Consider the following 25,573-nt stretch of genomic DNA (forward strand, 5'->3'; position numbering starts at 1 on the left):
ATTCCATTGTATTCGGGTTCATTGATACCATCCACAGGTAAATCCTGCCTTGATATCAGGGCCAGTCACTCTTACCACGTGTTCATATCTTTTATTCATGTGAATAGGTCACGGTGTGTTTATGAGGAGTGTTTCCTTCTCACAGAGGTTAGTGACTGTCGGGACTTCTGTATTCCAGAGAGGTAGGGGAGGTAGATCACTAAGATATTTAGAAGGGGGCACAATGATATATGAGGCATCAGAATGTTGAGGGCTGCAGGGATTGAGCATAAGAAAGGGGTCGAGGCTTTTTTAGATCAGCTATGATCATATTGAAGGGAAAGACAGGCCTGAAGGGCTGAATGATGTATTCACGTATCTAATGTTCTCTCATTTTGTTATTGGAAAATTATTTTCCTGGAAATTCTGTTATTGGATGTTGTCAGGGAGACCAGAGGATTTTGTGCTCCATCTCTGGGTGAAGTATGGGCGCTGTATTTACAGTGAATCTGAATCGGCAACATGACCAAGAGATGGAGACAGTGCTGTAAAGACAGAGGAGTGAGATGTTTCACACCGTCACCGACCCTTTTCTTTTCCCAAGAATATTTTCGAACGCCGTGTCAAAATGTGTGTGACAGTCTTCACCCACTAAATGGTCTCCGCTGTTTCTGTGCACCAGGTTACTGGGATAAATGGCCTCTGACTGTTCCTGTCTATCAGTTTTGAGAGGATCAGTGGAACATCGGAACATGGGACTGAGGAGAAGGGTTGATCATTAGACACTTTGAGCCTTCTTCACCAGGCACTAAGATTGTAGCTGATCAGGTTGTGGTCTCAGCCGCACGCCCTGTCTGTAGTTCATTGTCCTTTACCATCTAATGTCCAAGTAGCATGGCTTTGAATAAATGCAAACACACAGGCACCACAAACTTCTGGAGAAGAGCATTCCCACTCAAACAACCCTTTGTGAATTTCTCCTCATCCCTGTTCAGACTGGGTTTGGAGAGGTCTCTGTTTCGTTTTCTACTCCAGCTCCTCCATTAGTCATGCCACATTTTAAATGTAACTACGTTGGTGATATGGCCAATAATATAGTTCTCAGACTAGTTCGGGTTTTTTGCTAGGCACAAGTCAGGTAGATATCTTTAATTTGGTAAAGTAATTTACCAAAGAAAACTTACTCAAGCTATGATGGAAAGGTACATGGCAAGCAGTGTGGACAAATATGTACATTAATATAAATCTTTCAATCTATACTGAGATGCTGTTTGTATACACAGAAACATACACATACACAGACATATACACTGAGACAGTCACAGTGTCACACACACAGGTGCATATAGACACACACAAACACATGCATGAAGACAAACAGAATAAAAATCTGCAGAAAATCATCTTGAAATAGCTTCTCGTAGCAAAAGTTAAATTCAAGACAAAAGGAAATATTAAATTGTATTCTGCCTCTGACGTCATTCTGCTCACACAAGCTGCTGGCAATCGAATTCCTTCCTGGAACAGTTGGATTTTGCTGAATTCTGTTTGCTTTAGGCAGTGTGGAGATTCCAATGAATCCTCAACTGGAATGCTTCACGAGTACTAAAGATTACTGATGGGTTTTCACCTCTTATACGTTGATGTGAGAAGGAACAAGGTAAGAGAGGAAGCAATAAACCGTGACTTTTCTAACAGGTTGCATCTTTTCCAACATTGAGCTGAAATATACAATAATGTTATCTGACCACCTACTTGGATCATGTGAAGTCTCGTTGAACATGCTTGGGACTATACGAATCTGTCCCTCTTCCCTGCTCCATGTAGAAGCAATTTATAAGCTGTAATTTGAAGATGCGTTTGTATGTGTCCTCATAACTTCGTCCAATAAATTCATGTCTTTGCACTATCTGTGTGAAAATGAATGCATGTTTATCTTAAATTTGAATCCTTACTTCTAGTTTCCCATACCAGAGGAAATGTCCATCAGCCATACACCTGATACACTCTCCCCAAGATCTTATATGGTTCAATAGGAAAATCTCTCATTCTCTACCCTGAAGTGTTCTGGTAGAGGTTTATAAAATCATGAGGGACATGGAAATGGTGAATAACCAAGGACATTTTCTGCGGTTGGGGAAGTTGGGGAAGAGCACACAGATTGAAGGTGAGGGGGAAAGTTTTAAAAGAGATGAAAGTGGTAACCATTTCTCGGAGTGTGTGGAATGAACTGCCAAAGGAAGTGTTGGAAGCTGGGAAAATTACAACATTTAAAAGCCATTTGGATGGGTACGTGAATAGGAAGGGTTTGGAGAGATATGGGCCAAGTGCGAGCAAATGGGTCGAGGTTAATAAAGGAAATCTGGTTGCCATGGACAAGGTGAACATAAAGGTCTGTTTCTTTCTTGTATGATAGAATAAGGCCTTCTTTCCAGGAACAAGTATATCTAACAGAGCTTCAAAATCAATTGAGTATATTTGTTTGTCAGTTTAGGGAATCATCATTACACATAATACATAAAATGTGGCAGAAAGCTCATGTACAAATGCAGTAAAATGTCCTGATAGCCTTTGCATGGAGTAGAATCATACCTTATACTTTCCTAATCACTTACTGCATCGGCATACTAACCTTGTGTGATGTAAGTACTAGGATGCACAAATCCCGTTGTACCACTGAGTTTTGTGATCTCTCTCCTTTTAAGTAGCTTACTGTTGTTTTACCCTTTTGACACAGCATAAACTTCATTAGCCGAGGTTATACTGTTTCTGTTGTAGGTTTACGCATTAAAGTCTCCTGTCTCTATCGCATTACAGACTCTCTACCTCCACTTGACAATTTATTGAATGACCATCTTGGTGGCTGAGCTAATTGAGCTCCAATCCAATCAGTCCCCACAGCCAAATCATTGACAGGTTCGAAATAGTTGTTGATCATGCACTGATCTCGAAGGCACTACACCAAGTTGAAGATTACCAAACTGAAATACACATCAATCCCTACTGTCTATTTCCTGAGAGTTATCCAGGGTTCCTGTTCTTGTGAAGCAGCCGAGAAAGGTTGGATGCCCTCCTCTTGTGCTGTGTAATGTGCTCAAATGGCTGAATGACTTTATCATCTTCCTTTGTAAATCTTTAGAAGGCAGAAAGGTCTCCTCGTGCTTCATTGCTGATGGGCTGATGGGATCTTCTTCTCCTTCTGTAAAAGCAACGAGGACTTGAGTGAGAGAACAAGACATGGGTTAGGAGCAGCAGGTTGCCTTTGAGTCCCTCGCGTCTGCTGCTCCATTCAGAATGTTCATTGTTGATGTGATTGTAACTAAACATCTCTTTCCTGTCTGTTCCCAAAAAGCATGGATTCTTTTGTTCATCAATGATCTATGGAAGTCAACCTTGAATGTTTTCAGTAACCAGTCTTCACTGCTCCTTGGGTATGGGAACACTACAGATCATACAAACCTAAAGAGAAAGGATCATCCCTGTCTCAGCTTAAAATGGGAATGCCCTTATTCTTAAAAAGTGTCCCCCTCAAGCCAATCAATACACTTTTGACAGGCATCGATGTCCAACCACATTGACCGCGGGACTTGGCAAGCCCAATCAGCCACATAGACTAGGAGGGAACTCAATTGCTATTTGTTAAAGTGTGTAAAATTCACATCACTCATCCTCACAGAAACTGCAATTGGATGAGCTTCATAAAGACCGCCTGTGATGCCAAATAAAAGATCCAAGCCGACTGTAAAGCTCCGTATAGGCTGCCTGGGGAGCACCAAAAGGTGCATTTGCATGGGATATAATGACCGAGGAAGTACATTCATTTTGACCGGAGCTATTCTACCCAACCAGGATATCGGAAGATCCTCCCAGCGCTGAAGATCCTGCCTTATGTTCTCGAGCAACTGCAGGAAGCTAGATTTATCTAATTGATTGAATGCCGGGATGATAAAAATGCCTAAATACAGGAAAAATCCCTTTGGCCATCTGAAAGGGAATCAGATTCCACTTCCAAGATCGGATACTCTAATAAAACCCCCAACAGGCGTGGTCTCCGATTTCATAAAATTGATTTTATACCCCAAGAAAGATCCAAATACATTAATCACTTGGGGCACAGATATCATCGAGTTAGTTAGAAAGAGAAGAACGTCATCTGCATAAAGTGTGATCTTATGCCATCCTGATCCTACCTCCAGGGCAGTAATATTGTGGTCCCTCCGGATGGGCTCTGCCAACGGCTCAATCACCAATGTACATAGTAACGGTGAAAGAGGGCACCCTTGATGGTTGCCTCTGCCATTGCTAAAATTGTCAGACCTTAACCATGAGTGAGATCCGCTGCTTTATAACTAGATAATAATCTCACCCACTTGGCAAAGGCCCCGCCAAGGCCAAACCATTCCAGGACATAAATGAAGTGCGGCCATTCCACCGGGTCAAATGTTTTTTCCACTACCAAGTCTGGAATCGACCCTTGCTGGCATACCTGAACCATATTAGCACACTCCTATTATTATTAGATGACCTGTGACCCCTAATAAAACCTGTCTGGTCCTATTTCACAATGAAGGGCAAGACCTTCTCCAGCTTCAACGCCAGCATTTTTACCAAAATATTAAAGTCCACGTTTAATAAGGACATAGGCCTTTATGAAGTGCAATCCTCTGGAGAATAAGATAAATATTTCCTTCTCTCGAATGGAATGGGAGGTAGGCCTGACTGTACGAATAATTGAACATATCCAACATTGGCTCCGCCAGCATGTCTATGAACTCCTTTTAAATCTCACTCTAAAACATATCTGGTTCCGGTGATTTACCACTCTGGAGCTGCCTCACCGCCTCCAGTATCTTTTGGATTGTCAGAGGGACATTCGAAAGAGACGCCTGCTCTGAAGTTACACCTGGGAGGTCCAAGGTACTAAGAAGGGGCTTAATTGTCGCCAATCTGTCCTTACAGCCCTCTGACTGGAAGAGCCCAGAAAAGAACTTAATGAATGCTGCATTAATCTTTCTGGGATCACAGGTGATTTTAAGAGCACACGCGCTAATGGATGTGATGTCTATCTTTATGCCAGATATCTACCTGAATTATCACCATATTCGAATACCCTCTGTTTCGGAAGTGAAACTACTCTCTTTGCTGTCTGGGTGAGCGCAGCGTTCAGAGTAGCCTGGAGCATTGTAATCTGCTGCTACTTCGTTCCAGACGGTCTGTCAAAATATGCAGTTTCAGCTGCTGTTCTCCCTTCTACCGCTTCCGAGTCGCCGAGTAAGAAATATTCAAACCCCTTGCATAGGTCTTGGCAGTCTCCCACAGCAGCGTCGGATTACTGGCCGTCCAAATTAATGTACAAAAAATTTTTAAATCCCATAAAAAATATTCAATAAGAAAGCAAATCTTAGCATGACTTATACACTTAATGGTAAGGCCCGAGGGAGTGTTGCTGAACAAAGTGACCTTAGAGTGCAGGTTCATAGCTCCTTGAAAGTGGAGTCGCAGGTAGATGGGATAGTGAAGAATGCGTTTGGTATGCTTTCCTTTATTGGACAGAGTATTGAGTACAGGAGTTGGGAGGTCATATTGCGGCTGTACAGGACATTGGTTAGGCCAGTGTTGGAATATTGCGTGTAATTCTGGTCTTCTTCCTATCGGAAAGATGTTGTGAAACTTGAAAGGGTTCAGGAAAGATTTACAAGGATGTTGCCAGGGTTGGAGGATTTCAGCTACAGGGAGAGGCTGAACAGGCTGGGGCTGTTTTCCCTGGAGTGTCATAGCTGAGAGGTGACCTTATAGAGGTTTACAAAATTATGAGGGGCATGGATAGGATAAATAGACAAAGTCTTCTCCCTGGGGTCGGGGAGTCCAGAACTAGAGGGCATAGGTTTAGGGTGAGAGGGGAAAGATATAAAAGAGACCTAAGGCTCAACCGTTTCACGCAGAGGGTGGTACACATATGGAATGAGCTGCCAGAGGATGTGGTGGAGGCTGTTACAATTGCAACATTTAATAGGCTTTTGGATGGGGATATGAATAGGAAGGGTTTGAACGGATATGTGCCAGGTGCTGGCAGGTGGGACTAGATTTGGTTGGGAAAGCTGGTCGGCATTTACGAGTTGGACCGAAGGGTCTGCTTCCATGCTGTACATCTCTATGACTCTATGGCTAGCTATCCTTCAGGAGGAAAGTATCCATGCAGTGCTGCGAGCCTGTCCCATCGCCACCATCTGTAACCTCCATGTACACTGCCACATGATCAGAAATGGCTATGTTCCCAATTCTACAGGACAGCACTGAATTCAAAACGGCCAATGGGGCAAAAAAATGCCAATCCTCGTTTGGCACTTAGGTGGGTTAGGTAAAAAGGTGATGTCCCTACCCTAAGGGTGACCCATCTCCACACAACCACCAAGCCCAGCTCCCTGTTTAGATCCCCCAGCTGCCTAGATTGCAGGGAAATGTCCACGAGAACCCAAACACCCTATCCACCTTGGGATCCCTATGTCGGTTAAAGTCTCCCCTTATAAATGTATGACGCCCCCCAAGGGCCATCAACCTGCAGAGCCTATCCGTTAATTTGAAGGGTGTAACGGGGCAAGATGGAGGAAGGGAAAACTTTGTGGTTGTAAGAGCTGCTCCATTTTTTGAGGTAATTTAGATGCTGGAGGTGATTTCCTCGAATTCCAGGAGCAGCAATTACTGTTTTATATGCTGTTGTATTGTTTTGGAACTTTGGGAAAAAACAATGTCAAAACAACAGCAGTTTCAAAAGTGGCAAGAACAGACAAAAGAAGCACATGGTGAGGACATGGTGAGGACAGTGCAGGGGGGAAAGAGAGAGAGACAGAGAGAACCTGCATAGTTACTGCCTTTCCTGTTTCTGAATTCATATATCGCTGGACATCGGAACGCGTCTGGGAAAATTAACAAAAAGTGAATTTCACGACTAATCTTGGAGAATCCTGTTTGGGCGAAGTTCACAGCACAGAATGAGATAAGTTAATCGTTGTTTTAATTCAATCCAATAGAAATGCTGCAGTAGTGAGTATAGTGGGTTCCTTCTTGATTATATGTTTTTGGAGATGAGTCTCTTGATTAAACTTAAAATATAAGCCATAGCTATTAATTTAACCTGGTGCAGTGTTTTAAGGGAATAAGACGGTGTTATTTTCTGGGTCTATAAATTGTGAAGGAGCAAAAATGGCCTTTGCAGTGATATGTACTTCTTGTCAGATGTAGGAGTTTAAAGAGAGTTTAAGGGTTACTGTGGATTACATCTGCCATAAATCAAATGGCTCGGTTGGATAGACAGTTAGAAGCGATGAGGAATTTGCAACAGCAAGAGTATGTGATGGATGGCTGTTACAGGAAGGGGGGATGTCTCAGATACAGTCACATAGATGCGTTAACTCTAAGAAGGGTAACAGAGGTAGGCACTGAGGGCACGAGTCTTTTGTGGATGTACCCATCTCAAACAGGTATGCTGTTTTGGAAAATGTAGGAGGTAATGGATTCTCAGGGAAACGTAGCACGAACAGCCAAGTTTCTGGTATTGAGACTGGCTCTAATGCATTGAGTGGTACATGAGCTTCTAAGAGATCAATTGTGTTCGGGGATTCTGTAGTCAGAGGTACAAACAGACGTTTCTATGGCCAGTAGAGGAAAAGCAGAATGGAGTGTTGTTTCCCTGGTGCCAGAATCAAGGATGGCTCAGAGACGTTGCAGAATGTTCTCACGGGGGGAGAGAGTTCAGCAAGAGGTCATTGTCCACATTGGAACCAACGATATAGGAAGGGAAAAGGATGAGATTTTGAAGGGAGATTACAGATAATTAGGCAGACATTTAAAAATAAGTCCTCAAGGGTAGTAATATCTGGACTACTCCCAGCGCTACGAGCTAGTGAGGACAAGAATAGGAGGAGAGAGCAGATGAATGCATGGCTGAGGAGTTGGTGTATGGGAGAAGGACTCACATTTTTGGATCATTGGAATCTCCTTTTGGGTAGAAGTGACCAGTACAAGAAGGACAGATTGCACCTAAATTGGAAGGGGAGTAATATACTGACAGGGAAAATTGCTAGAACTGCTCAGGATGATTTAAACTAGTAAGATGGGGAGGGGGTGTACCCACGGAGATAGTGAGGAAAGAGATCAATCTGAGACTGGTACAGTTAAGAACAGAAGTCAGTCAAACAGTAAGGGCAGGCAGGGACAATGTAGGACTGATAAATTAAACAGCATGTATTCAATGCAAGGGGCCTAACAGGGAAGGCAGATGAACTCAGGGCATGGTTAGGAACGTGGGACTGGGAGATCATAGCAATTACAGAAACATTGCTCAGGGATGGGCAGGACTGGCAGCTTAATGTTCCAGCAAGGATAGAAAGGGACGCAATAGAGGAGGGGGAGTGGCATTTTTTATAGGGATAGCATTACAGCTGTGCTGAGGGAGGATATTCCCGGAAATATATCCAGGGATATTATTTGGGTGGAACTGAGAAATAAGAAAGAGATGATCACCTTTTTGGGATTGAATTATAGACCCCCCAATAGTCAGAGGGAAATTGAGAAACAAACTTGTAAGGATATCTCAGTTATCTGTAAAAATAATAGGGTAGGTATGGTAAGGGATTTTTAACTTTCCAAACATAGACTGGGACTTCCAATGTGTTAAAGGTTTATATGGAGAGGAATTTCTTAAGTGTGTACAAGACAATTTTCAGATTCAATATGTGAATATACCTACTACAGAAGGTGCAAAACTTGACCTACTCTTGGGAAATAAGGCAGAGCAGGTGACTGAGGTGTCAGTGGGGGAGAACTTTGGGGCCAGCGACCATAATTCTATTCGTTGTAAAATAGTGATGGTAAAGGATAGACCAGATATTAAAGTTGAAGTTCTAAATTGGAGAAAGGCCAATTTTGACGGTATTAGGCAAGAACTTTCGAAAGCTGATTGCAGGCAAATTTTCGCAGGTAAAAGGAATGGCTCGAGAATCGGAAGCCTTCAGAAATGAGGTAACAAAAATCCAGAGAAAGTATATTCCTGTCAGGATGAAACTAAAGGGTGGTAGGTACAGGGAATACTGGATGATTAAAGAAATTGAGGGTTAAGAAAAAGAAGGGAGCATATGTCAGGTATAGACAGGATAGATCGAGTGAATCCTTAGAAGAGTATAAAGGATGTTGGAGTATACTTAAGAGGGAAATCAAGAGGGCAAAAAGGGGACAGGAGATAGCTTTTGCAAATATAATTAAGGAGAATGCAAAGGGCTTTTACAAATATATTAAGGACAAAAAGGTAACTAGGGAGAGAATAGAGCCCCTCAAAGATCAGCAAGGCGACCTTTGTGTGGAGCCGCAGAAAAGGGGGGGGGAGATACTAAATGAATGTTTTGCATCAGTATATACTATGGAAAAAGATATGGAAGATATAGACTGTAGGGAAATAGATGGTGACATCTTGCAAAATGTCCAGATTACAAAGGAGGAAGTGCTGGATGTCTTAAACGGGTAAAGGTGGATAAATCCCCAGGTCCTGATCAGGTGTACCCGATAACTCTGTGGGTAGCAGAGAAGAAATTGCTGGGCCCCTTGCTGAGGTATTTGTATAATCGATTGTTGCACATGACGTGCCGGAAGACTGAAGGTTGGCAAACATCGTGCCACTGATTAAGAAGGGCGGTAAAGACAAACCAGAGGACTATAGACTGGTAAGCCGGACCTCGGTGGTGGGCAAGTTGTTGGAGGGAATCCTGAGGGACAGGATGTACATGTATTTGGAAAGGCAAGGACTGATTAGGGATAGCCACCATGGCTTTGTGTGTGGTAAATCATGTTTCACAAACTTGATTGAGTTTTTTGAAGAAGTAACGTAGAGGATTGATGATGGCAGAGCAGTGGATATGATCTATGTGGACTATAGTGAGGCGTTCGACAAGCTTCCCCTTGAGAGACTGATTAGCAAGTTTAGATCTCATGAAACACAGGGGGAACTATCCATTTGGATACAGAACTGGCTCAAAGGTAGAAGAGAGAGGGTGGTGGTGGAGGGTTGCTTTTCAGAATGGAATCCTGTGACCAGTGGAGTGCCACAAGGATCGGTGCTGGGTCCACTACTTTCTGGCATTAACATAGATGTTTGGATGCGAGCATAAGAGGTGCAGTTAATAAGTTTGCAGATGACACCAAAATTGGAGTTGTAGTGGACAGCGAAGAGGGTTTCCTCAGATTACAACAGGATCTGGACCAATTGGGCCAATGGGCTGACAAGTGGCAGATGGAGTTTAATTCAGATAAATGCGAGGTGCTGCTGTTTGGGAAAGCAAACCTTAGCAGAACTTGTACACTTAATGGTAAGGCCCTAGGGAGTGTTGTTGAACAAAGAGACCTTGGAGCGCAGGTTCATTGCTCCTTGAAAGTGGAGTCGCAGGTAGATAAGATTGTGAATAAGGCCTTTGGTATGCTATCTTTTATTGTTCAGAATATTGAGTACAGGAGTTGGGAGGTCATGCTGCAGCTGTACAGGACATTGTTTAGACCACTGTTGGAATATTGTGTGCAATTCTGGTCTCCTTCCTATCGGAAAGATGTTGTGCAACCTGAAAGGGTTCAGAAAAGATTTACAAGAATGTTGCCAGGGTTGGAGGATTTCAGATTTAAGGAGAGGCTGAACAGGCTGGGGCTGTTTTCTCTGGAGCATCGGAGGCTGAGGGGAGACCTTACTGAGTTGCACAAAATTATGAGGGGCATGGATAGAGTAAATAGGCAAAGTCTTTTCCCTGGGGTTGGGGAGTCCAGAACTAGAGGGCACAGATTTAGGGTGAGAAGGGAAAGATAGAAAAGAGACCTGAGAGGCAAGCTTTCAAGGGTGGTACGTGTATGGAATGAGCTACCAGAGGAAGTGTTGGAGGTTGGTTCAATTGCAACATTTAAGAGACATTTGGATAGTTATATAAATAGGAAGGGCTTACAGGGATATTGTCTGGGTGCTGGCAGGTAGGACTAGATTGGGTTGGGATATCTGGTTGGCATGGATGGGTTGGACCGAAGGGTCGGTTTCCATGCTGTACATCTCCATGACTCTATGACTCTCTCCCATGCTCCTCTCTATGTCCTGACGCGTTATGGATCAGAAATAGCTGACATTCCTCTTAATTTGGACAAACAACTGATATAGAAGGTTCTTCTGAATGAGAAAATCTACTCCTCTACATTTTGAATTAAAGGATAAAAATAATACCCAGCCAAACACTCTCTTCTGTAACTTTAAATGTTCTTTATCGGTTAGATGTCTTTTTTTCTGGCACCAAGGCTACATTGACCCTTTGTTTCTAAGGCCTGAAAGCATCAATCGGTGAATGACTCCCGTTTAATGTTCCAGGTGCACCATTTAAACGAGCGGTTAGCCATAGCCATCCGAAACAGCCTGTGATCCCCCTGTGAGGAAGGACCCTTTTATTGTGCACTGCGAGAAAGTGGTAAACAGTTCGTATAAACTTGAAAATACAACTACAAAAATTACCAACTCAAAACTCCTAGCAACTCCTTGTACAATGAACCAACATATAACACAAATAAAAGGTGATTCTCCCTCCTTCCCCACAGGGAGCGCTCATACTACCCACTAATTGCCCTTGGCTCCGACTAGCTGAAGCTGCTCGACAAAACCAGACAAACAAACTTTAAAAAGTCACATGTGTCTTACACAAGAAAATTAAAAGTGTGCACTCAACCCGTCCCATCCATATCCAAGGCAGTCCTGGTGAGAAAAAGGAACCCACCACCTCCCCCCACCGAACACTGCCCCCATTCCGTACTAAGAGAGAGAAACGAAAAGTAAATTATAGAAAGAAAGGTTATTGGGAGGGAAGGAAGAAAGGAGAAAAGAGGGAAAGAGAAATGAATGGGACCCCCACATTTAAAAAAAAAACAAAACCAGGTAAACGAGGCAAACCACAGATGAAACAATATTATCCATATTATTTGCGCCAGCCAATCTATCTTAAGGTGTCCAGGAAATCCTTTGCATTTTCTAGTGAGTCAAAATTAAACACGGGCCCTCCGTAATATTGTCGGGTATATTACAGGATACTGAATATTCAATTCCCTCAGCCTCCTTTTTACTCTATCAAAGGCCTGTCTCTTTTGGATCATGGTGACAGAAAGGACATGGAAAACATAATTCGTGATCCCTTGGATTTAAGAGCCTGTGGATCCTTCCCCAGTGTTGAAGAACGATTTGTTTCTCTCCATAGTGCAGGATTTCCACTAGGACCGGGTGGGGGTGTTGGTTTCACCCGGGCTTGCGCACTGGGACTGCTCGACCGGCACCCAACCCGCCTCGAATTCCAGCTTCAAAAACAACCGAAGCAATTGCTCCAAATACTGACGGGCTGGCCTTATTCTTCCCGTTCTGCCAGCCCGACCAGGCAGATATTCTTATGATGGCCTCGATTTTCAAAGTCGACCTGCTCCTCCACGCCCGGTACCCGCCATCCCAGGGCCTGGACGTGCTGACGATTCTGCTGCAGAGGACACAGTCAGCTGCTCCACCTCCATGACATGTATCTGAGACGCTGGATCTCCTAGTCATGCTTCTGCAGCATGGTCGAGATCGGTTCCAACCTGGTCTTGGTCTCCTCCACCTGTGAATCAATCTTCTTTCGGAGTTTTACGTAATCCATGACCAAGCTCTGCTCTAATGGTAAGTCCCCTGGTGGGTTCTCAAAGGCCGACGCCACAGTCGCGAGCGTATCCGTTGCTGCAGGGCAGTGCCTGCTAGTTGCGATCCACGTGGTCCTTTACCCTTAGTCATTTTCCTTACTCACATCAAGTGACGGACATCAATACAGGCGATCAATATTTTTACCACAATGAGTAAGAAAGAGAAGGTGAATGGACCACTTTGTCTGGTTTCTGGTGTAGAGCTAAGCAGGGCAAGCCTACTGGGTCGGTAACATCTTGGATCTCCCCCGAAAAGAAATCACCTTTAATGACTTTTTTAAAAATGGTTTGAAGCTGTTTCTAGTAGACAGAGACAATGGAAAACCAGTAGATATGATATAGTTGGGTATTCAGTTTTAAGAGCTCAGACAGTGAGCAGTAAATAATATTAAACCAAAGCGGTTCAGGAGGGACATTTGGAAATGGAAAGGTAAACGTGAAGTTGGCCTTCATTTAAAGGGAACGGGAACATAGAAGTAAAGGCGTTCTGCACAGGCTGCATGGAGTGCGGTAGAGATTATACCTATGTTCTGAACTGTTTCAAAGAATGAGTGGTGATCTCAGGGAAACTTAGAAAATTCACTTACAGGAGACTTACTAAAACGGGTGCTTGAAGAAGTGCACCCGGCATGGTTCGAGAGAATTCCAATATACTCTACAAAAAACATCAAGTAGAACAGAATAACCAGAGAACAATTAGAGCCAATCATAAACCAATGGGCAATCAGTATGTGAAGCTGGAGAACATTGATGGATTATTACATGAGTGCTTCTTACATGTTTTACCTGGGAGACGGAGGATGCAGGTGCAGAATTCGAGAAGATGCATTGAGAGCTCTCAACTAAGATGCAAGTTGGAATAATGTAAATCTAAATGAGTTGTATCACAGGATAATGTTTCAGACAAGAGACGAAATGATCTGACCAAATGTTTAAGTCAAATCTGACCACAAAGTAGGTTCCAGAGGACTGGAGAGCAGCAAATGTGGTGGAGATAGACCGGTGTCTTTTGGTGTACCACAGGGAGCGGTGCAGTGTATTTTATTATTTGTGGTATTCATAAATGACGTTGATGTGAATGTGGAAGGGTCCTGTGAGGGGAGAATTGGGGCGTGTGATAGGTAAGTTTCTGTTTGACACAAAGATTAGCCAGGTGGTTGGCGGTAATGCGGAAGACCTTATTTTACAGGAAGATACAGATGGAATGGTCAGATGGGCAGATCAATGGCAGATGGAATGTAACCCTGATAAATATGAGGTGATGCACTTTGGAATAAGGAGCCAGACATGGGATTACTCAATGAATGGCAGCACACTAGGAAGCTCAGAAGTTACTTCTCCACACATCTCTGAATATGATTGGACAGGGTAATAACTAGTTAAGAAAGCACACGGGACTGTAGGCATTTTGTTTATTCATCGAGACGTACATAATATGATCTAAACACACCATTGTTTAGGCCATAGATAGAATGCTGCGTGCAGTTCTGGGAGCTACATTACAGTAAAAATGTGATTGCACGGAAGGGGGTACAGAGGAGATTCACCGGGATGTTCCCTGGGATGGAGCTTATCAGGGATGAAGAGAGATTGGATAAGCTCGGCTTGTTTACTTTGGAACAGATAGGGCTGAAGGGGACGTGATTCAGATGGATAAGATTACAAGGGACATAGACAAGGTGGACAGACAGCAGCTGTTCCTTTTAGTCAAAAGGCCAAGAACAAGGGATAAGACATTTAAAGTGAAGGTTAAGAGAGAATTTGACAATTGCCTTTCACCCAGAGAGTGTTGTGGTCTGGAATGCACTCACTGAGAGGGGTGTTGTCGTGGGTCACCTCACAACCGTTAAGAAGTACATGGATCAGCATCAGACTCGCATAACATTCCCAGCTACAGGCTGCATGTAGGAATGTGGGAATAATGTATATCGTGCTGTATTTCTGATGGTGCAGAATATCTCCTTCTCTGATAGTATGATCGTGGAAGGGTAGTCATTGAGCAGCCCTAAGACAGAAATTGCTGGGTTCTAAAAACACGTATTAATAAAGGTTTTACGACTCAACTACAATAGCTTCCAAAAGTATGCTAGTGTGAAAGTAAACGAAAAATAGCAGCTTATTGCAATCTGAAACCAGAGAATGTAGAATGGAAAACAGGGAAATGGCAGAACTGTGAAGCAAATACTTCAGTTCTATCTTCACAGAAGAAAACATCAACAAAATAAAAAAAACTTCGAAGCACGACTAGGAAACCCAAGCCAGGTGAAAAAAAGAATAGAATGAAATTAGTAAATACATGGTTTCGTAGACAATATTGGGAATGAACGTAATGAACATAGACAACGTCAGCATAAATTTATGAAATGGGAATCATATTTGAGATACTGCCTGGTTAGTTAATTATGGTGAAGCAATGGATGCAATGTATTTGAATTTTTGGAATGTTTTTCGGTAAAGTTCCAAAACTTGTGTGCAGCATCGCATCTTATGGAACTGGGGATAACGTATGGACCTGGCCTTAGCACGGCATAGCTGGCAGGAAACAATGAGTGGAGTATTTTGATATCGATTTTGAGTTTACTCTCAGGTATATTTTACAGGATAAATACAAGACATGTCTGCATCAAACTGGCACCATTTTAAATAATTTGAATAATGAATATTGAAAAAAAATGAAAGGTATAGCTGAAAGAAAGTCCATGGGTCCTGAGTCAGCTCCTTACTATCGGTGACACCTGCATCCCCCATCACTGGACACCAGCTTCATCATCATCTCCACCAGAGGCCACCAACATCGAAATTCCTGATCCTCAGGTGCCATCTTTGCCGTTGGGCCAATACTCTTCCATCACCGCCTCGTTGCCCCCAGTGCCAGACCCTCCAATATCAGAGACACGTCTCTTACTGTTGTGCCCACTTAATCGATGTTGCCATGATGCCCGTCCATTGTCTACTTCATCAGCACCAACACACCACCCAACCAACAACGAAGTCCCCGATCCTCTGCTATCATCTTTTGCGACTGAGCCTACCTCACACACGTTGCCTCTGCTGATGTAGCAGTTTACAATTCCAGGCCCTGTGCTTGCTCCAGAAAAGTAAGCAGGGACGCACTCTCCTCTGCACTGGGCCCAGCTCAAGGTCCATACACTGTGCTCCACTTGAGACCTCTCGAGGGTCATGCCCTGAGTCCATTCAAAGTCTGCATGTTTGGGCTCTCGTTGCTGCTGATGCTGTCCAAGTTTCAACGTCAGTAAGTTACAGAGAGAAAAGAGAGGGAGAGAAAATAAGGGGAAAAAAGGAAGTCAGAGTGTACAAGCTCCAGTAAAGGAGCCCTTGAACAAGAAACACCAATATAAAAGGACCCTTTTGTTGGAGACGAAGGCTCATGGTATATCACAGGGATCAGGGATTGGGCCCCAGCTATTCCTAGCACACATCCAACATTTGGTTGAGGGAACCAAATGCAATATTTCCCAGCCTGCTGACAGCACTAAACCATGTTGGATTGTCAGTGGGTAAGGAGGATGTAGAAACGCTCTAAATTGATTGAGATACGTGGAGTGAATGTTTGGCAGATGCATAGCAGTATGGGTAGATGTGACGTTGTGCACATCATTGAATAAATAGAACAGCAGCCGACCATTTGAAAAGGGATTGGTTCTAAAATGTTGATCTATAACGGGACTTATGCTCCTTTATTTATTTCTGTCTGCGCAGCCTCCGAGTTCCATGCAGGGCAGTGATTTCTGAATCCAGAATTCAGAATTCAATACTAGGAATGGCATTGGCACGCTGATCAGTGTATATAGACCCAGCAAGTGGGGAGCTGTAACATTGAAAATGAACTGGATCTCCCTGTACACCAGTCACTAAAAGCAATATTGCAGGAACAGAAAGCAGTTAGTAAGATAAATAATGTGTTGACCTTCATTTCAGGAGAATTTGAGTTCAGGAGTAAGGTTGTCTTACTGCAGCTGTATAGGGCCTTGGTGAGACCCCATCTCGAACATTGTATAGTATTGTGTGCAGTTTTGGTCACCTTATCTAATAAAGAACAAACCTGACATTGAGGGAGTGCAGTGAAGGATGACCCGACTGATCTCTGGATGACAGGCTAGTTGTGGGAGCAGAGTTTGACGTGACTGGACCTGTATTCCATGATGTTTAGGAAAGTGCATGGAGATTTCAGGGAAATATATAAAACTCTGACAGATTGGAAGTACGGAAGATAATTCCGCTGGCTGAGATGTCGAAAACCACGGGCCACAGTATTAGGTGCAGACTGGCCACACTGCATTGAGTTGAGAATAAATATCTCAGAGACTGGTGAACCTATGGAATTCTCTCCTAGATCAGGTTGTGGAAACCAAGGCACTGATTATATATAAGGATTTCTAGGCAGTAAGATGACGGCGATAACAGGCTTATGGTGTGGAGATAAAGGGTCAGCTGTCATTGCATTGAATGGGGTAGAATACTCTACTACTGTAGTTCCTATTTTATATTTTTCCGATGGTTAATCACGTTGCGGGATATGTATTTTGTTTGGGAAAACTCGATTGAGGAGATTTCCTCCATGAGCTGGAATGGGGGAAGGCTCAGTGTGTTGATTGGACTACTCATTTCCAGATATTTCTGTGTAGACTGTGGAAAAGCTCTGTCAATGTTGTCAGAAGCTCTCAGATGTTAAGAAGGAAGTCTCTGCAGGGACAACAGGACTGTGTTTCGCATTCCATTTTCCTATACTGACGCTGGTATTGAGTGTTCTGTCCGGGTTTGTCCTTTAAGACCTCAGAGTAGTTTGATGCTATTGAGTTTCTTCCTTGGCTAATTCAGAGATCATTGAAGAGTGTATCAAATGTCTGTGTGTTCGGAGTCAGTTTTAGGCCAGACCAGGAAAGCACGGGAGATTCACTTCCTCAAAGTACATTGGGGAAATGTTTACAAATTGGCTCCAAGGTCACTACCACTGACAAGATTTTACAACTCAATGTTTTATTAATTGTTTTTAACTTCCACCAGCTGCCATAGCATTGGCCTGGTGTGGATTAGTAATCCAGTGACATTTCCACAACAGCACCATCTCCACATGGGGACCTATCAGAAACCACAATGAGCAGGTTATTTCTGTGCTGCTTTACAGATCTGTCGGAAATGACTCCATTTGGTTTGAATATCGTGATAGGTCAGAGGGGGTAGTAATTGGACAGATTGTAATTATTCCCATCTTAGGGGACTGGACATAGCTGAGTAATTTTCCACATTGCTAGGGAGATGTCAGAGTTGGAGCTGGAATGAAACAGCTTCCCCAGGGACACGGCTTGTTGTGCAGCACAAGTCTTCAGTCCTATTGCAGGAATGGGGTCAGGGCCCATTGTCTTTGTCGTATCTTTTGTGTTCAGCTGGTTCTTCATGTCACGTGCACCGATTCGAATCGGTTAAAGACTGGCATCTGTGATTCTGTGGGTATCATGGTGAGGATGAGGTAGATCATCAACACCACGCTTCTGGCTGAGGATGGTGTAGATACTACATCCTTGTCTTTTACACAGATGTACACGGCTGTTCCGTTATTTTGGATGGGGATATTTCGGGAGTCCTCTCCGCCAGTAAGTTGTTTAATGTTCCATCGACCCTTATCCCTGGATGTGGCAGTACTGCAAAGCTTAGATCTGATCTGTTTGAATTGGGATCAATTCTCCCTCTCCATCAGATGTTAGTTCCGCTGTTTGGAGTGTAACCAATCCAGTGTGATAGCTTTAACGAGTTATCATCAAGTTTTGGTAGACATGGTTCTGACTCTGGCATGTTCACACACACTCGTCACTTAACTATGGATCGGCTTGATGGTAATATGGGCGGCACGGTGGCACAGTGGTTAGCACTGCTGCCTCACAGTGCCGGAGACCCGGGTTCAATTCCTGCCTCAGGCGACTGACTGTGTGGAGTTTGCACATTCTCCCCGTGTCTGCGTGGGTTTCCTCCAGGTGCTCCGGTTTCCTCCCACAGTCCAAAGATGTGCAGGTCAGGTGAATTGGCCATGTTAAATTGCCCCTAGTGTTAGGTAAAGGGGTAAATGTAGGGGAATGGGTGGGTTGCGCTTCAGCAGGTCGGTGTGGACTTGTTGGGCCGAAGGGCCTGTTTCCACACTGTAATGTAATCTAATCTAATCTAATCTAAAAAAATCTAATAGTAGACTGAGGGATTACCCTGGGGAAAAAGTTACAGACTATGATTGAAATAAATTCTGCTTGTGCTGCTGCTGTGGTTTTTCAGCATCACATGTTAACCCAGTTTTATCTGCAATATCTTCGATTTAATTCTTCCAGTGACCCTTCTACAAAGCTCCCAGTCTGTCCGGCATTTGTTGCAATTTAGGTCCAGTATCCATATTTATTTGGTGACTTGAACATTTGTGTTGTTCCTATTCATTTCTGGAGAAATTCCGCAGGTCTGGCAGCATCTGCAGAGACAGAGAAACAGAGTTAGCGTTTCAAGTCCAGTGTGATGCTTCTTCAGAACTGAAAATGATTAGAAAATGGGCTTTTGATCCTTGCCAGAGGTGGGGGAATGGATGACATGGAAAAGAGGGTGTGGCAACAGATAAACGGACTTTTAGCAGTGGCAAACAAGAAGATGTAAACGGGTTTAAATTAATATATGAATGGGGGAAAGGGGTTCCTTCTCTTGAGTGCAAGATAAAGAAGACACAACCAGTCAAGATCATAGGGAGGCCAAGAGGGTGAATGTTAACTATGTGGTATTATGTAGATCTGGCGAGAAGTAAGTTTTCACTGTAGCGATCTTTTAGAAAAAGGAATTCAGGTGTTTGACTACTTATTGGCACTAGTAAACGTTTTAAGCTGCCTTAGCATTGTAACATGGAGAAAAGCAAATCACAATATGAAATTTGGACTGTGTGTTGTTACCATCCACTTTTAGTATTGTTTCAAATTTGCGATGTTGATTTTTAAATATTTGATCTTGAAGTTAGTATCAGATGGAGTATAGGAGATTAATGTGTGACATTATAGAAATTAGAAAATCAAGGGAGGCATGGATAGGGTGAGTAGCCAAGGTCTTTTCCACAGGATGGAGGAGTTTAAACATAGAAAGCATAGCGTTAAGTTGAAAGGGGGGGAATATTTAAATGGGACGAAGGAGCAACTTTTTACACAGGGGGTGGCGAGGGTATGGAATGAGCTGCCAGAGGAAGAGTGGTAGATGCAAGTACAGCTTTAACATTGAAAAGACATTTGGACAAACATATGATGGGGAAACATTTAGAGGCAAGTGGGCCAAGTGCAAGCAGATGGGACGAATTTAGTTTGGAAAACCTGGCCAGCATGGACATTTAGAAAAGTTTCACGCAGAGTCAGTGTGGTTTTGTGAACCAGAAGTTATATTTTGCCCTTTAAGTTCATGCAAAGTGTTTCTGGAGATCCCTGAGAATGTAACAAGCGGATTTGATAAAGGGGATCTGGTAGACAGGCGGCTTTCCAGAGATTTTCCACAAGGTATCACAAAATAAAACTCCTTACACAAGAGAGAAGCTCATAGTCTGACGGATAATGTATTAGCATGGGATGATGATTGGTTAACATATAGAAATCGGAGAGTTAGGATTAATGGATCATTATGATAAAAGTGTATCTGCTGGAGTACCACAGATATGTGTCCGATGGCATCAGTTATTTACAATTTTTACTGATACACCACAGAGAGCACAATACTATTTAATTGCTGGACCCGTTATTTTAAACTTTGTTAACCCAACATCAAATGACCACCTCTTTTCAGATAAAAAGATACAGTAATTAGGAATAGACAGACGTCATTCCGCACTCCAAACCTGTCCCACATTCCCACTGTCTCTTCCCGATCAAACTACTTATCAAACCCAGCCTCTGCTGCTGTCTCAGGAAGAGAATACCTGATAGCATAACACCACACGCGAATTAGAAAAGGAGCAGAATTAGGCCATTCGACCCATCGAGTCTGATATGTCGTTCAATAATTTCTTATATGTTCCTCAACCTCATTCTCTGCCTTTTGCCTAGAATCCTTGATCCCCTTATAAATCAAAAATTGATCTATTTTGTCTTAATGAGACGAGTGTCTGTGTTGTGTCCATCTGTTAGTTATATGCCTACGTCTGTCTGTGTACCTGCCTGTGTATTTCTATCTGTGTTTGTTTCTATTGTGTGTGACTGTATATGTCTTTGTGTACTTCTATGTGTGTGTGTGTGCTTGTTTTCTTGTACATATTGTACATGTTAGTATTTTGGGGTATTTACCATTATTTCTATGTAATTCTATGCCTGCATCTCTGTGCAGTGAGGTATCTGTTTTTTTTTGGGAGTGAGAGACCTGTGTCCTATTCCAGGCTGTTTCTCCTGGAATGGGAGAAAGGGAAGGTGTGTGTGTGTGTGTGTTTGTGTGTGTGTGTGTGTGTGTGTGGTGGGGTGGTCATTGGCCCAGCTGTTAGTGCTGGTCCAGGTGGGGCGACATGGTGAGGTGTCCTCAGTGAGTCAGTCCACAGTGTTGTATTCATTCCTTATTAGTGTGGAGGCTATTGCATAAGTGACAGAGAAAGTGAGCGAAGCAAGTTCAATAGTGAATTCAATAGTGAGAGTGTTAGTGCCTGAGCCTTATTTGGAGATAGAGCTTGAGCCTTGTTCGGGGGTAAGGGCTATAACAGGTGTACAGTGAGTGTGAGGGAGCAGACAGAATACAGTGACAGAGCGGGGAAGATTATTGATGCTTGTCCTGTATTGTTGGACAATTATTCAGATCATCCCAGCATCGAGATGAGCTTCCCCGAATGTCTTGTCCAAGTCTATCATTAATAACGACACAGACCATGTCCCCCATCTTTCACAGGATCAGTTTAGGTAGAGCTTACAAATAGCTTACAAGAAGCAAATATTGGTGTTTTATATATCTAAACCAAAACGGTAGCAGAAAGTGTGAACACCATGTGCTCTGGAAATTACACATGCAAGTGTTGTGAATACTGCAGTCTTATTGGATGGTCTCAAGTTGTATTTAAACTGCGTTAACTAAGTGACTGCACATGCTGTGAAAAATTAATTCCATAAGTGTATCTGAGGTGGGTTGAAGTGTATGTTGTGAACCAAACTAGAGAGCTGGTTATTTCGGAGTTGGTTTTGTGTGGTAAGAAAGACTAATTACGAACTTTACTCTGAAGCAGCTTTTGAGGAATAGTGACGTTAATAAGGTGCATTTTACATGGCGTCCGCATACAATATCAAATGTGTGAACATTCTCGTCAAACATCATGGAAGCCTGGAGGGTAGAGGGTCTAGTTCACTCCAGTAAATTTCGAAAGGACAATATAACATTCAGTGGGAGACAAGCAATGGTTGTTCAAGTCATAGAGTCCTACAGCACGGACTCAGGTCCTTCAGCTCAACGTGGTCGATCCTGAACAAAATGTCCATTCACACCAACCCATTTCCCTGCCATTCCCCTGTATCCTTCTAATTCTTTCCTATCCGTGTATTTGTCCAAACGCCTTTTAAATGTTGTTAATGTATCCACGTCAACCCCTGCCAGCTCATTCCATATGCATACCAAGATGTGTGTAAAGATCATTGTTCATCAGTTTCCCTTTTATTCTTACCCCCTGGCCCTCTAGTCCATGATTGCTGTCCAACCCTGGGAAGAAAGGACTGGGTGCATTCATGCCGCCTGTGATCTTTTAAGCGGATTGGAGAGTGGCTAATGTTGTACCACTTTTTAAGAAAGGTGGGAGAGAGAAAGCAGAAAATTATAGACCAGTTAGTCTAACCTCAGTGGTGGGAAAGATGCTGGAGTCTATTATAAAGGATGAAATTACGACACATCTGGATAGTAGTAACAGGATAGGTCAGAGTTAACATGGATTTATGAAGGGGAAATCATACTTGACTAATCTTCTGGAATTTTTTGCGGATATAACCCCGAAGATGGACGAGGGAGATCCAGTAGATGTAGTGTACCTGGACTTTCAGAAAGCTTTTGATAAAGTCCCACACAGGAGGTTAGTGAGCAAAACTAGGGTGCATGGTATTGGGGGCAAAGTACTAACTTGGATTGAAAGTTGGTTGGCTGACAGGAAACAAAGAGTATTGATAAACGGCTCCATTTCAGAATGCCAGGCGGTGAACAGTAGGTTGCCACAGGGGTCAGTGCTGGGACCGCAACTTTTTACAATATATATTAATGATATAGAAGATGGTATTAGTAATAACATTAGCAAATTTGCTGATGATACTAAGTTGGGTGGCAGGGTGAAGTGTGAGGAGCATGTTAGGAGGTTACAGGGTGACCTGGACAGGTTAGGTGAGTGGTCAGATGCATGGCAAATGCAGTTTAATGTGGATAAATGTATGGCTATTCACTTTGGTGGCAAGAACAGGAAGGCAGATTACTATCTAAATGAAATCAATTTAGGTAAAGGGGCAGTACAAAGAGATTTGGGTGTTTTTGCACACCAGTCAATGAAGGCAAGCTTGCAGGTATAGCAGGTAGTGAAGAAGGCTAATAGCATGCTGGCCTTCATAACAAGAGGGATTGAGTATAGAAGCAAAGAAGTTCTTCTGCAGCTCTACAGGGCCCTGGTGAGACCACGCCTGGAGTATTGTGTGCAGTTTTGGTCTCCAAATGTGAGGAAAGACATTTTGGCTATTGAGGTAGTGCAGCGTAGGTTTACAAAGTCAATTCCTGGAATGACGGGACTACCTTACACTGAAAGACTGGAGCGATTGGGCTTGTATACCCTTGAGTTTAGAAGACTGCGAGGGGATCTGATTGAGACATATAAGATTATTAAAGGATTGGACACTGTGGAGGCAGGAAACATGTTTCTGCTGATGGGTGAATGCCGAACCAGAGGACACAGCTTAAAAATATGGGATAGACCATTTAGGACAGAGATGAGGAGAAACTTCTTCACCCAGAGAGTGGTGGCTGTTGGAATGCTCTGCCCCAGAGGGCAGTGGAGGCCCAGTCTCTGGATTCAATTAAGAAAGAGTTGGATAGAGCTCTCAAGGATAGTGGAATCATGGAATATGGAGATAAGGCAGGAACAGGATACTGATTAAGGATGATCAGCCATGATCATATTGAATGCTGGTGGAGGTTCGAAGGGCAGAATGGCTTACTCCTGCACCTATTGTCGATTTGCTATTGTGTATTGTATATAAGAACCCTCTCAGTCTCATATACTGTAAAGTAAAAAGTCCTAACTTGTACAACCTCTCCCTAAAACCCAGACTATTAAGACCCTGGCAACATTCTTGTAACTTTCTTCTGCACTCTTTCCAGTTTAATAACATTTTTCCTGTAGCAAAGTGAACAAAACTGATCATGAGGCTTCACATAATGTCTCACCAGCGTCCTGTATAACTGCGCCGTAACTCCTCAACTTTGATACTCAGTGCTCTGATTGATGAAGGCCAGAGTGCCAAAAGCCTTCTTCACTGTTCTGTCTACCTGTGAATCAATTTGCAGGGCACCGTGCACCTGAACTCCAAGGTCCCTCTGCTCCACTACACTCCTTAAGGCCCAACCATTCACCATGAAACTACAACCTTGACTCGACTTTCTAAAATGCAAGAATTTACACCGATCTGTATTAAACTGAATTTACCATTTCTCAGCCCAATTCTCCAGCTGATCAAAGTACTGCTGAAATTTCTGAAATTCCTGATCACCTTCCTCACTCTCCATGATGCTGCCTATTTTAGTGTCGTCATCAAACTTACAAATCATGCCTGTGCATTCTCATCTGGATCATAGATGTATGTAATAGGCAAATTATATATATATATATATATATATGTATATAACATATTGCATACATCTATGATGTGGATGAGAGAATATATATATAATATACATATATATAGAAACAAACGATATTCACAGCACCAACCCCTGAAGTATTTCACTATTCAGTGGTCTCCAGTCCGACAAGCATCCTTCCTATATTACCCTCTGCTTCCTAACACCAAGCCAATTGTATAACTAATTTACCAGCTCCCCCTGGATTCCAAGCAATCACACATTCCAGAGTAGCTGATCTTCTGTAACCTTATCAAAAGCCTTATTGAAAACCATATTGGCTATGTATATCATTCTCCCCTCATCACTTTTCCTCGTCACTTCATCAAAGCACTGTAATAAGTTTGAGAGCCATGATCTCTCTTGCACAAAACCATGCTGACTGCTGCTAATCAAACCCTGTCTTTCATGTGCATGTACAGAGGAACCAATATTGTCGAAATATCAATTATCTAAAATTTGGATTATCCGAAGGGGACCTCAAGGTCCCGAAAGAAACATTATGCCTTTCAACCTTGACTGTGTCTTTTGTTTGTAGGTACAATGATTTAAAAAAGCTTGTCTTACTAAAATGCTGCCAAGAACAGTCCAGGCACCGTCTCCAAAAGACTGAGCTCCAGCCTTCTCTCTCTCTCTCTCTCACCCCACAGTTTCCCTGGAGTTCTACACAGGGGTTTACCCGAAACCCCCCTCCCCTGGATAACTGTGCCAACATTGTCCTGTATACTGCAAAGGTGGAACCTGTCAAAACGTATGTGTGTGTGTGTGTGTGTGCTATTTGAAGACTTACCCCACAAAGACAGCAGCAGCAGCAGTCTTGTTGGTGTACAGTCCGGCTGCCCCGGGGGAGGTGGTTGTGGATACCGGTTTGGGGGTTCTGGGCTAGGGACGGATGGGGGCACGGACGGAAGTCCAAAGATGGGTAGGGATGGTTGGCTGTGTGGGGTTTGGGGATGCGGGTTTGGGAGCACAGGATTAGAGGCGTGCGGGGCTGTGGATGGGAGTTGGGCGTGCA

The sequence above is a fragment of the Chiloscyllium plagiosum genome, chromosome 8, assembly GCF_004010195.1.
Source record: "Chiloscyllium plagiosum isolate BGI_BamShark_2017 chromosome 8, ASM401019v2, whole genome shotgun sequence".
NCBI lineage: Eukaryota > Metazoa > Chordata > Chondrichthyes > Orectolobiformes > Hemiscylliidae > Chiloscyllium > Chiloscyllium plagiosum.